Here is a 14,101-nt window from a genome sequence, read left to right on the forward strand (position 1 = left end):
ACAGCCCCGACTACTGTACCCAGCAAGGATCTGTTAGGTAGGTAGAATAGGGGAAAGGAGTCCAAAATGGTGGTGGCTAAAAGACAAGGAAGGTCCAAGGACCAGAGTGAGGACTTCAGGCAGAACAAACAGAACAAACAGCACTCCTGGCTGAGCCCAATTTGCATAGGGCAGGCCCAGGTGGAGGCAAAAAACATATAAAAGGAGGAGCCAAAGCGCTTTCTCTTGACTCTCTCTCCCGCGTGCGTGCACTCTTTTCTTTCTCTCTCTCTCTCCCTCTCTCCTGCTATCTTCTAAATAAAATAGAGCTGTAACACTGATTTGCCTAACAGCTGTAGCACGGTTTGTCCAAGACCCAAGAGCTGTGATGCGCCGAGGGCTTTAATGTCAAATCTTTGTTGTGACGAGACAAAGAACCGAGGAACATAGACTTGCGTGACATCTATGGTGCCGTGACTCGGATTTAACCTGGCTGAAACAACCTCCTCGCGGAAGAGGCCAAGCATAGCAGGAGCCCAACTCAGCGAAGCTCCCGCCTAGAAGCAGAAGATGAAGAAACCCAGCGCAGGGGAAGGCCCATCATGCTGGAAACCGGGACAGTGAAAAACGAACTCAGCAGAAGGCTCACGTGGCCCAGTCTCAGATTCCAGAAGACCTCCGGTTAAGGTAAGAGGTCCTCGCTCCTATGGCTGGAGGGACCTTTACAATCTCTCGTTTCTTGTTTCCTCGAACCTCCTGTGAACAGGCAGGCGGCAGGGGCACAATTGAGGGACTCTGGAGAGGCTGCTCCTCAGCATGTCCCAAAGGCGCTATCTGCTGAGCCTCAGTAGCTGTTACACAAGCCGGTGGGGTTCTTCTGTGCTTTCTCTTCTCTGTGCCAAAGATTAGACCAATGAAACTGTGAGCACCGGTCAGATATTCAGCAAATTTTCCGGCGGGCTATGAAGGGGATTCCTTGGCATGTTTTTCCCACTGCTTTTTCCTCCTGTCCTTCAGCTCTCTCCCGGGACTCAAGCCCGGCCAAAACTAGTGAAATTCAGGCTCTGGTGTCTCATTGCAAAAATTCATTGAGAGACAAAGTGATAAGAGGTAGATTTGTTAGGATCCAGAGAGAAGCCACTCTTCAGGGTGTGAACCATTGCTGAGGGCAAGGGCTGCGGCCATGGTATTAGGCCTGGCTAGGTTTTGTGAGGGGATGGAATTCATATGCTAATGAGTGAGAGGATCATCCCAGCCATTGGGGAACCACCCACTTCTCCCTCTTCTGATCTTGTGCCTTGGAGCTGTCCTGCCACCTCTGGGTGTGTCTGTTGGCTTATAGATTGGGGATTAAGGTTTACTTGAAGTTGACTTGTCATCTTGGACTCAATTGATTTTAATTGGTTTATGTCATTCTTTCAAAGTTTGTGCTCTGCCCCCTTCCCTCCTGTTTCATGCCTTGGGAGGGAAATACTCTATAATATCCAACCCCTAATTCTACCCAATATTGGTCACACTGGAGATCTTGGGGACGCCCAAACTCCAGTCCGGGGGATCCCAGGAGGTCATCACGCCTTGACCTGCCTAGGGATCGGTCTTCGAAAGGTTGTCACGCCTCAACCTGTTCGGGGATCCTCTAGTCCCAGGGGTCCCAGGAGGTCGTCACGCCTCAACCTGCCCAGGGACCCAATCCTTGGGAGGCCATCACGCCTCGACCTGCCCAGGGATTTGATATCTAGGAGGCTGTCACGCCTCAGTCTGCCTGGGGATCTGCACCCTGACCCGGGGATGCCTGGCTCTCAGGTTGCAACAGTTCTGGGTAGGATGAACTTACATCATATCTATTCCCGTCCACAGTGGGCAAAACAAACCTCTTAATTCTACCCAGCATTGGTAACACTGGAGATCTTGGGGACGCTCAAACTCCAGTCTGGGGGGGTCCCAGGAGGTCATCACGCCTTGACCTGCCTAGGGATCGGTCTTTGAGAGGTTGTCACGCCTCAACCTGCTCGGGGATCCTCTAGTCCCAGGGGTCCCAGGAGGTTGTCACGCCTCAACCTGCCCAGGGACCCAATTCTCAGGAGGCCGTCACGCCTCGACCTGCCTGGGGATTGGATCTCTAGGAGACTGTCATGCCTCAGCCTGCCTGGGGATCTGCACCCTGACCCAGGGATGCCTGGCTCTCAGGTTGCAACCGTTCTGGGTAGGATAAGCTTTAGAAAGACTTCCCTAAGGAAGTCCACCCATGGAAACATAAAAAAAGCCTACTACTTGTGGGACTGTGCCCAGTCTCAGCAATAACTCAGGAGCCCAGTGAGAACCCCATTGCCTTTCTGGAGAGGCTAAAAGAGGCCATCCAAAAGTTTACCAACCTGGACTTAGACTCTTAAGAGGGACGGGTGATTTTAAAGGACAAATTCCTGTCCCAGTGTGCATCAAATATCAGAATTAAGTTACAGCAACTACAACAGCAGGACCCTGCTGCCTCTTTAGATGAGATGGTCCAGACAGCCACCAATACCTTTTATAACAGGGAACAGGAGAAGGAGGCCAAGGCCCAGGAGAAGGAGAGAAAGAAAGAGACAAGGCATGCCCAGATGCTGGCCGCCCTCCAGAGAAGCCCTATGGCAAACCCTGAGTCCTTGAGAGACAAGGCACGAGATAGATGCCTGATCTGTAGACAGGTGGGGCATTGGGCCAAAGAGTGTCCAAACCGTGACAAGTCTCCTAGAACAGTTTGCCACAAATGCCATCAACTGGGACATTAGGTGGCACTCTGCCCTCGGGACCCAAGAGCCTCAAGGTCAAGTGCCAAGCCTTCCCTCACTATGGTTCAAGAGGACTGAAGCGGCCTACTCCAGCCAGCCCGCCTGTCACAGATGACCATCACGGGGCTGGAGCCAAGGGTGCAACTGGATGTGGCAGGTAGGTCCGAGAATTTCTTGGCTGACACAGGGGCTACCTACTCTGTCTTGATCTCCTACTCCGGAGCCTTCTCCTCCCAAACCTGTACCATTTTGGGTGCTACAGGAAAAGCAACTACTAAAAGATTCACCCAAGCACTTCTTTGTTGCTGGGATGGACAAATATTTTCCCACCAGTTTCTGGTGGTCCCTGAGTGTCCTATCCCCTTATTGGGAAGAGATATACTCACTAAACTGGGTACCACCCTTGTGATGGGAAGTTTTTCAGCCCCTAGAGCTCTACAGCTCCTGGTTACTACTGAAGAACCCATTACACCTTCAATAGAGAGGGACCAAAAACTATGGGAAGACAAAATTAACCCCCAGGTGTGGGACCAGGGGATTCCTGGACGAGCCCACCAAGCTGAACCGGTCATCACTGTCCTCCGAGATCCCACTCGGTTTCCTAACCAGAAACAATATCCTCTCAAAAGAGAGGCTCGGGAGGGACTACAACCTTTAATAAATAAATTCCTTACTTGTGGGCTATTGGTCCCTACCAGTTCGCCATGTAACACCCCAATCCTCTCAGTAAAGAAAAAAGACGGAACCTGGCGAATGGTTCAAGATCTCCGGATTATAAATGAAGCTGTAGTCTCCCTCCATCCCACAGTACCCAATCCCTATGTAATCTTGGGAGAAATCCCACCCAGTGCCAAATGGTTTACTGTCTTGGATCTCAAAGATGCATTTTTTGCATACCACTGGCTAAAGAATCCCAATAACTTTTTGCCTTTGAATGGGAGGCCCCAGGAGAAAAACACCAACAGATGACTTGGACAGTATTACCTCAGGGGTTCAGAGATAGCCCCCACCTGTTCGGACAGGCCCTTAGCTGGGATTTCCTAGATCTGGACCTGGGACCTAATGGGAAAATATTACAATACGTAGATGACCTACTAATCTGCTCTCCAGATGAGAAAAGCGCCCAACAACATGTAATTCAGGTTCTAAACTTCTTGGCAGAAAGGGGATATAAAGTCTCCCGTACTAAGGCACAGATGGTCGAGACAAAGGTCACTTACCTGGGAATTCAGATTACACATGGGTCCAGGAGGCTGTCCTCTGATGGGGTACAAGGAATTCTCCAGTTGCCCTCCCCCACAACTCGAAAACAATTGCGAGCTTTCCTGGGGCTAACTGGTTATTGTAGAATCTGGATACCCAACTATGGTCTAATTGCCCAGCCCTTATATGAAAGCTTAAAGGGACAAGATGATTCAATCCCACTGATGTGGGGAAATCCTCAAAAGGAGGCAGAAGCTACACTAAAACAGGCCTTAACTCAGGCACCTTCCTTGAGGTTGCCAGACCCAGAAAAAGCATTCCAACTTTATGTCCATGAAAGAGAGGGAATAACCTTGGGAGTGGGATCTGAGCCCCAGCCTGTAGCTTACTTATCCAAGAGGCTCGATCCAACTTCCCAAGGTTGGCCCCCCTGCCTTAGAAATCTTGCAGCTATTGCAATCATGATAGAAGATGCTTTAAAACTCTCTTTTGGGGGCAAACTATTTTTACTAGCCACCAAGTAAAACAACTCCTAAATGGGAGAGGCCATTTATGGATGTCTGATCAAAGAACCCTCAGATATCATGTAATGCTGATGGAAAATCCAGGCCTCACTATATCCCCTTGTGAGGTTCTTAACCCAGCCACCCTCCTCCCTACCCCCGAGGGCTCTCTTCCATTTCACTCTTGTCTAGAAACCTTGGACCACTGGACAAAACCCCGAGAGGGATTGTCAGAAGATCCTCTGACCAATCCTGAGGAAATCTGGTACACTGATGGAAGCAGCTTTGTCTTGGATGGAAAAAGAAGAGCTGGGTATGCAGTAATCTCCAATTTTGAGACCATAGAGGCTAAGCCTCTGCCACCAGGTACTTCAGCCCAATTAGCTGAGCTCATAGCCCTGACTCGAGCTTTAGAGCTGGGAAAAGGAAAAAGAATAGCCATTTACACTGACTCCAAGTATGCCTTTCTGGTGCTACATGCACATGCGGCTGTTTGGAAAGAAAGGGGTCACTTGACCACCCGAGGGTCCCCAATCAAATATGTTGATCAGATTCTTCGACTCTTGGAGGCAGCCCATCTGCCACTGAGGTTTCAGTCTCCCACTGTAAAGGACACCAAAAAGGGAACATGGAAGTGGCACGAGGGAACCAAGCAGCTGATCAGGCAGCTAGGAGAGCAGCATTACAGAACCATGACCTAATAGGGATCGCCACCTTAGTTCCACAGACTAATTTGCCAGAAACTCCTTCATATACTGAAGGTGAGACTCTTAAAGCTAACAGCGAGGGCTTTCAAGAAGATCATATGGGGTGGTTCCAAAAGGAGGGACTCCTTTTTCTGCCTGAAAACCTCCAATGGAAGTTGGTTAACTCCTTACATGCCACCACTCATTTAGGGGAAAAGGCCCTCCAAAGATTACTAGAAAGGTCCTTCAGAGGAACAGGCCTCCAAACAACTATAAGACAGGTTGTCTCCTCTTGTCGCACTTGCCAATTAAACAACCCCCAAGGAGCTCGAAGACCCCAGCTGGCCCAGCCCGTCCAACGACGTGGGGCCTACCCAGGAGAGGACTTGCAGATGAACTTCACCCAGATACCAGTTTCTCAAGGGTATAAATACCTATTAGTTATGATAGATACATTCACAGGATGGATTGAAGGCTTTCCCACCCGGACCGAGAAGGCTAAGGCTGCCCAGGTCATTACAAAATGACAATGGGACATCATTTACTTCTAAGGTCACCCGAGGAGTCTCGAAAGCATTGGGCATTACTTATTATCTCCATTGTGCATGGAGGCCTCAATCTTCAGGAAAAGTATAAAGCCAATCAATTCTTAAAATCAGCAATAAAAAAGATAACCCAGGAGACCTCCCTGGGATGGAAGGAGGCTTTACCAATAGCTCTCTTCTGCACCCGCATTGCCCCTAAGGAACAGATTGGTCTTAGTCCTTATGAGATGCTATATGGGAGACCTTTTGTTTATGTCAATGGCCTCTTCCTAGATCCAGAGATTCAGACCCTCCAGTCTTATACCATGGCCATTGGGCAATTCCAACAGGATATACGCTTGTGGGGTATGAACCAGGACCCAAAAGATTCTAAAGAGTCACCACTATATGCTCCAGGAACTCAAGTCCTAATTAAAGTCTGGAAAGATGGGGCCCCAAAGGCTCAACTCCAGCCCACATGGAAGGGCCCCTACCCTGTAATACTTTCTACACCTACTGCAGTCAAGGTACCAGGACATGACTCCTGGATTCACTACTCATGAGTCAAGCCATGGAAAAAAACAGAAGAGGACACTCAATACACCTGTGAGCCCCTGGGAGATCTCAGATACCTATTCAGAACTACCAATGAATGTCATTCTAATGAACACCCCCAAAACCTGGTTTCTGGGGATAAGATTTCTCAGGATAACTCTAAGGAGCCAACACAGCTTGACAGAGACTGTACTCCAAGACAGACAGGAGATTGATCTTCTGATTCCTGAATAAGGAGGGACTTGAGCTATCCTGGCAATGTGAATTTAAAATTGACGAATGTCCCTACTAGTCCTTGTTATGCTATATTGATGATGCTTATGATTATTCTATGTACTGTCAATTGTCTAACTTGTTTTGTCTCTGCCCAGGTCAACCAGCTACAACATGCAGTGCCAGTTCAACAAAGATATAAAACTACAGCTGACCACAGAAAATATCACACACACTTGGACACCACTATAAGGACTCTGAGGCTTGAGACTAGCAAGAGGGGGAGGCCCAATACCCCTCGCCACCCCAGTTCAGCAGGAAGTAGCCAGAAAGACCTCGACGCCCCTATTCCCAAAGAATTGGGCCTCCCATCTCTTGAGGGGGGAATGTTAGGTAGGTAGAACAGGGAAAAGGAGTCCAAAATGGTGGTGGCTAAAAGACAAGGAAGGTCCAAGGACCAGAGTGAAGACTTCAGGCAGAACAAACAGAACAAACAGCATTCCTGGCTAAGCCCAATTTGCATAGGGCAGGCCCAGGTGGAGGCAAAAAACATATAAAGGGAGGAGCCAAAGCGCTTTCTCTCAGACTCTCTCCCGCGTGCGTGCGCTCTTTTCTCTCTCTCTCTTTCTCTCCTCCTGCTATCTTCTAAATAAAATAGAGCTGTAACACTGATTTGCCTAACAGCTGTAGCACGGTTTATCCAAGACCCAAGAGCTGTGATGTGCCGAGGGCTTTAATGTCCATCACTCCAAATCTTTGTTGTGACGAGACAAAGAACCGAGGAACATACACTCGCATGACAGATCTCATTCAAATATGAAGGAGAAGTCAAAAGCTTTACAGATAAGCAAAAGCTGAGAGAATTCAGCACCACCAAACCAGCTCTCCAACAAATGCTAAAGGCTCTTCTCTAGACAGGAAACACAAAAAGGGTGTATAAACTCGAACCCAAAACAATAAAGTAAATGGCAAAGGGATCATACTTATCAATAATTACCTTAAACGTAAATGGGTTGAATATCCCAACCAAAAAAGACTGGCTGAATGGATAAAAAAACAAGACCCCTATATATGCTGTCTACAAGAGACCCACCTCAAAACAAGGGACACATACAGACTGAAAGTGAAGGGCTGGAAAAAGATTTTCCATGCAAATAGGGACCAAAAGAAAGCAGGAGTAGCAATACTCATATCAGATAAAATAGACTTTAAAACAAAGGCTGTGAAAAGAGACAAAGAAGGTCACTACATAATGATCAAAGGATCAATCCAAGAAGAAGATATAACAATTATAAATATATATGCACCCAACACAGGAGCACCGCAATATGTAAGACAAATGCTAACAAGTATGAAAGGAGAAATTAACAATAACACAGTAATAGTGGAAGACTTGAATACCCTACTCACACCTATGGATAGATCAACTAAACAGAAAATTAACAAGGAAACACAAACTTAAAATGATACAATAGACCAGTTAGACCTAATTGATATCTATAGGACATTTCATCCCAAAACAATGAATTTCACCTTTTTCTCAAGTGCACATGGAACCTTCTCCAGGATAGATCACATCGTGGGCCATAAATCTAGCCTTGGTAAACTCAAAAAACTTGAAATCATTCCAAGCATCTTTTCTGACCACAATGCAGTAAGATTAGATCTCAACTACAGGAGAAAAACTATTAAAAATTCCAACATATGGAGGCTGAACAACACGCTGCCATATAACCAACAAATCACAGAAGAAATCAAAAAAGAAGTCAAAATATGCATAGAGATGAATGAAAATGAAAACACAACAACCCAAAACCTGTGGGACACTGTAAAAGCAGTGCTAAGGGGAAGGTTCATAGCAATACAGGCACACCTCAAGAAACAAGAAAAAAGTCAAATAAATAACCTAACTCTACACCTAAAGCAACTAGAAAAGGAAGAAATGAAGAACCTCAGGGTTAGTAGAAGGAAAGAAATCTTAAAAATTAGGGCAGAAATAAATGCAAAAGAAACAAAAGAGACCATAGCAAAAATCAACAAAGCCAAAAGCTGGTTCTTTGAGAAGATAAATAAAATTGACAAACCATTAGCCAGACTCATCAAGAAACAAAGGGAGAAAAATAAAATCAATAAAATTAGAAATGAAAATGGAGAGATCACAACAGACAACACAGAAATACAAAGGCTCATAAGACACTACTGTCGGCAATTATATGCAAATAAAATGGACAACTTGGAAGAAATGGACAAATTCTTAGAAAAGTACAACTTTCCAAAACTGAACCAGGAAGAAATAGAAAATCTTAACAGACCCATCATGGAAATTGAAACTGTAATCAGAAATGTTCCAGCAGACAAAAGCCCAGGTCCAGACGGCTTCACAGCTGAATTCTACCAAAAATTTAGAGAAGAGCTAACACCTATCCTACTCAAACTCTTCCAGAAAATTGCAGAGGAAGATAAACTTCCAGACTCATTCTATGAGGCCACCATCACCCTAATACCAAAACCTGACAAAGATGCCACACAAAAAAGAAAACTACAGGCCAATATCACTGATGAACATAGATGCAAAAATCCTTAACAAAATTCTAGCAATCAGAATCCAACAACACATTAAAAAGATCATACACCATGACCAAGTGGGCTTTATCCCAGGGGTGCAAGGATTCTTCAATATCTGCAAATCAATCAATGTAATACACCACATTAACAAATTGAAAAATAAAAGCCATATGATTATCTCAGTAGATGCAGAGAAAGCCTTTGACAGAATTCAACATCCATTTATGATTAAAAACTCTTCTGAAAGCAGGAATAGAAAGAACATACCTCAACATAATAAAAGCTATATATGACAAACCCACAGCAAACATTATCCTCAATGGTGAAAAATTGAAAGCATTTCCCATAAAGTCAGGAACAAGACAAGGGTGCCCACTCTCACCACTACTATTCAACATAGTTTTGGAAGTTTTGGCCACAGCAATCAGAGCAGAAAAAGAAATAAAAGGAATCCAGATTAGAAAAAAGTAAAACTCTCACTGTTTGCAGATGACATGATCCTCTACATAGAAAACCCTAAAGACTCCACCAGAAAATTACTAGAGCTAATCAATGAATACAGTAAAGTTGCAGGATATAAAATCAACACACAGAAATCCCTTGCATTCCATACACTAATAATGAGAAAACAGAGAAATTAAGGAAACAATTCTATTCACCATTGCAATGAAAAGAATAAAATACTTAGGAATATATCTACCTAAAGAAACTAAAGACCTATATATAGAAAACTATAAAACACTGGTGAAAGAAATCAAAGAGGACACTAATAGATGGAGAAATATACCGTGTTCATGGATCGGAAGAATCAATATAGTGAAAATGAGTATACTACCCAAAGCAATCTATAGATTCAATGCAATTTCTATCAAGCTACCAATAGTATTTTTCACAGATCTAGAACAAATAATTTCACAATTTGTATGGAAATACAAAAAACCTCGAATAGTCAAAGCAATCTTGAGAAAGAAGAATGGAACTGGAGGAATCAATCTGCCTGACTTCAGGCTCTACCACAAAGCCACAGTCATCAAGACAGTAAGGTACTGATACAAAGACAGAAATATAGATCAATGGAACAAAATAGAAAGCCCAGAGATTAATCCACACACGTATGTACACCTTATCTTTGACAAAGGAGGCAAGAATATACAATGGAGAAAAGACAATCTCTTTAACAAGTGGTGCTGGGAAAACTGGTCAGCCACTTGTAAAAGAATGAAACTAGAGCACTTTCTAACACCATACACAAAAATAAACTCAAAATGGATTATAGATCTAAACATAAGACCAGAAATGATAAAACTCCTTGAGGAGAACATAGGCAAAACACTCTCTGACATAAACCACAGCAGGATCCTCTATGACCCACCTCCCAGAATATTGGAAATAAAAGCAAAAATAAACAAATGGGACCTAAGTAAAATTAAAAGCTTCTGCACAATAAAGGAAACTATAAGCAAGGTGAAAAGACAGTCTTCAGAATGGGAGAAAATAAAAGCAAATGAAGCAACTGACAAATAATTTCAAAAATATACAAGCAACCCCCGAAGCTCAATTCCAGAAAAATAAATGACCCAATCAAAAAACGGGCCAAAGACCTAAACAGACATTTCTCCAAACAAGACACAGAGATGGCTAACAAATACATGAAAAGATGCTCAACACCACTCATGATCAGAGAAATGCAAATCAAAACCACAATGAGGTACCATTTCATGCCAGTCAGAATGGCTGCTCTCCAAAAGTCTTCAAGCAATAAATGCTGGAGAGGGTGTGGAGAAAAGGGAACCCTCTTACACTGTTGGTGGGAATGCAAACTAGTACAGCCACTATGGAGAACAGTGTGGAGATTTCTTAAAAAACTGGAAATAGAACTGCCATACGACCCAGCAATCCCACTGCTGGGCATACACATCAAGGAAACCAGAATTGAGAGACATGTGTACCCCAATGTTCATTGCAGCAATGTTTACAACAGCCATGACATGGAAGCAACCTAGATGCCCATCAGCAGATGAATGGATAAGAAAGCTGTGGTACCTATACACAATGGAGTATTACTCAGCCATGAAAAAGAATACATTTGAATCAGTTCTAGTGAGGTGGATGAAATTGGAGCCTACTATACCGAGTGAAGTAAGCCAGAAAGAAAAACACCAATACAGTATACTAATGCATATATATGGCATTTAGAAAGATGGTAATGATAACCCTGTATATGAGACAGCAAAAGAGACACAGATGTACAGAACAGTCTTTTTGGACTCTGTGGGAGAGGGTGAGGGTGGGATGATTTGGGAGAATGGCATTGAAACATGTTATCATATGTGAAACGGATCACCAGTCCAGGTTTGATGCATGAGACAGGGTACTCGGGACTGGTGCACTGGGATGACCCAGAGGGATGGGATGGGGAGGGAGGTGGGAGGTGGGTTCAGGATAGGGAACACATGTACACCCGTGGTGGATTCCTGTTCAGGTCAGATCAGATCAAATCAGTCGCTCAGTCGTGTCCGACTCTTTGCGACCCCATGAATCGCAGAACGCCAGGCCTCCCTGTCCATCACCAACTCCCGGAGTTCACCCAGACTCACGTCCATCGTGTCAGTGATGCCATCCAACCATCTCATCCTCTGTCGGCCCCTTCTCCTCCTGCCCCTAATCCCTCCAAGCATCAGAGTCTTTTCCAATGAGTCAACTCTTTGCATGAGGTGGCCAAAGTACTGGAGTTTCAGCTTTAGCATCATTCCTTCCAAAGAAATCCCAGGGCTGATCTCCTTCAGAATGGACTGGTTGGATCTCCTTGCAGTCCAAGGGACTCTCAAGAGTCTTCTCCAACACCACAGTCCAAAAGCATCAATTCTTTGGCGCTCAGCCTTCTTCACAGTCCAACTCTCACATCCATACATGACCACAGGAAAAACCATAGCCTTGACTAGATGAACCTTTGTTGGCAAAGTAATGTCTCTGATTTTGAATATGCTATCTAGGTTGGTCATAACTTTCCTTCCAAGGAGTAAGCGTCTTTTAATTTCATGGCTGCAGTCACCATCTGCAGTGATTTTGGAGCCCACAAAAATAAAGTCTGACACTGTTTCCACTGTTTCCCCATCCATTTTCCATGAAGTGATGGGACCGGATGCCATGATCTTCATTTTCTGAATGTTGAGCTTTAAGCCAAGTTTTTCACTCTCCACTTTCACTTTCATCAAGAGGCTTTTGAGTTCCTCTTCACTTTCTGCCATAAGGGTGGTGTCATCTGCATATCTGAGGTTATTGATATTTCTCCCGGCAATCTTGATTCCAGCTTGTGTTTCTTCCAGTCCAGTGTTTCTCATCATGTACTCAGCATATAAATTAAATAAACAGGGTGACAATATACAGCCTTGACGTACTCCTTTTCCTATTTGGAACCAGTCTGTTGTTCCATGTCCAGTTCTAACTGTTGCTTCCTGACCTGTATACGGATTTCTCAAGAGGCAAATCAGGTGGTCTGGTATTCCCATCTCTTTCAGAATTTTCCACAGTTCATTGTGATCCACACCGTCAAAGGCTTTGGCATAGTCAATAAAGCAGAAATAGATTTTTTTTCTGGAACTCTCTTGCTTTTCCCATGATCCAGTGGATGTTGGCAATCTGATCTCTGGTTCCTCTGCCTTTTCTAAAACCAGCTTGAATATCAGGAAGTTCATGGTTCACATATTGCTGAAGCCTGGCTTGGAGAATTTTGAGCATTACTTTACTAGCGTGTGAGATGAGTGCAACTGTGCAGTAGTTTAAGCATTCTTTGGCATTGCCTTTCTTTGGGATTGGAATGAAAACTGACCTTTTCCAGTCCTGTGGCCACTGCTGAGTTTTCCAAATTTGCTGGCATATTGAGTGCAGCACTTTCACAGCATCATCTTTCAGGATTTGGAATAGCTCAACTGGAATTCTATCACCTCCACTAGCTTTGTTCGTAGTGATGCTTTCTAAGACCCACTTGACTTCACATTCCAGGATGCCTGGCTCTAGGTCAGTGATCACACCATCGTGATTACCTGGATTGTGAAGATCTTTTTTGTACAGTTCTTCTGTGTATTCTTGCCATCTCTTCTTAATATCTTGCTTCTGTTAGGTGCATACCATTTTTGTCCTTTATCGAGCCCATCTTTGCATGAAATATTCCTTTGGTATCTCTGATTTTCTTGAAGAGATCTCTAGTCTTTCCCATTCTGTTGTTTTCCTCTATTTCTTTGCATTGATCACTGAGGAAGGCTTTCTTATCTCTTCTTGCTATTCTTTGGTACTCTGCATTCAGATGTTTATATCTTCCCTTTTCTCCTTTGCTTTTCACTTCACTTCTTTTCACAGCTATTTGTAAGGCCTCCCCAGACAGCCATTTTTCTTTTTTGCATTTCTTTTCCATGGAGATGGTCTTGATTCCTGTCTCCTGTACAGTGTCACGAGCCTCATTCCATTTTCATCAGGCATTCTATCAGATCTAGGCCCTTAAATCTATTTCTCACTTCCACTGTATAATCATAAGGGATTTGATTTAGATCATACCTGAATGGTCTAGTGGTTTTCCTTACTTTCTTCAATTTAAGTCTGAATTTGGCAATAAGGATTCATGTTGATGCATGAATTAGCCTCCAATTAAAATAAATAAATGTATATTAAAAAAAGAGACTTGTTCTTTGGAAGAAAAGCTATGGCAAACCTAGACAGCAAATTAAAAAGCAGAGACATCACTTTGCTGACAAAGGTCTGTAAGTCAAGGCTATGATTTTTACCAGTAGTTGTGTATAGATGTGAGAATTGCACCATAAAGAAGGTTGAGTGTGGAAGAACTGATGCCGTGGAACTGTGGTGCTGGAGAAGACTCTTAAGCGTCCTTTGGACTACACGGAGATCAAACCAGTCAATCCTAAAGCATAAGCAAAAGTGAAACTCGCTCAGTCATGTCTGACTCTTTGTGACCCCATGGGCTATACAAGTCCATGGAATTCTCCAGGCAGAATACTGGAGTGGGTAGCCTTTCCTTTCTCCAGGGGATCTTCCCAACCCAGGGATTGAACCCAGGTCTCCCACATTGCAGGCAGATTCTTTACCAGCTGGGC

At 44.2% G+C, this 14,101-nt stretch overlaps 1 long non-coding RNA gene across 4 annotated transcripts; it reads left to right on the forward strand.

The window, feature by feature from the left end:
• The first annotated feature begins 203 nt into the window (after positions 1-203).
• LOC147352789 (uncharacterized) lies at positions 204-7,314 on the forward strand. 4 transcript variants are annotated; one of them, XR_015148387.1, is made up of 4 exons: positions 204-666; positions 2,748-2,904; positions 4,618-4,766; positions 6,590-7,314. It is a non-coding gene; the product is annotated as an uncharacterized LOC147352789 (long non-coding RNA). The 4 variants fall into 4 exon arrangements; XR_015148385.1 differs by lacking the exon at positions 2,748-2,904 and having other exon boundaries at positions 205-666; XR_015148386.1 differs by lacking the exon at positions 2,748-2,904 and having other exon boundaries at positions 205-666; positions 4,646-4,819.
• The last annotated feature ends 6,787 nt before the right edge of the window (positions 7,315-14,101 follow it).

Source organism: Bos grunniens, chromosome 19, assembly GCF_055505025.1.
Source record: "Bos grunniens cultivar Pamir isolate PY7600 chromosome 19, Bosgru_T2T1.0, whole genome shotgun sequence".
Taxonomy (NCBI): domain Eukaryota; kingdom Metazoa; phylum Chordata; class Mammalia; order Artiodactyla; family Bovidae; genus Bos; species Bos grunniens.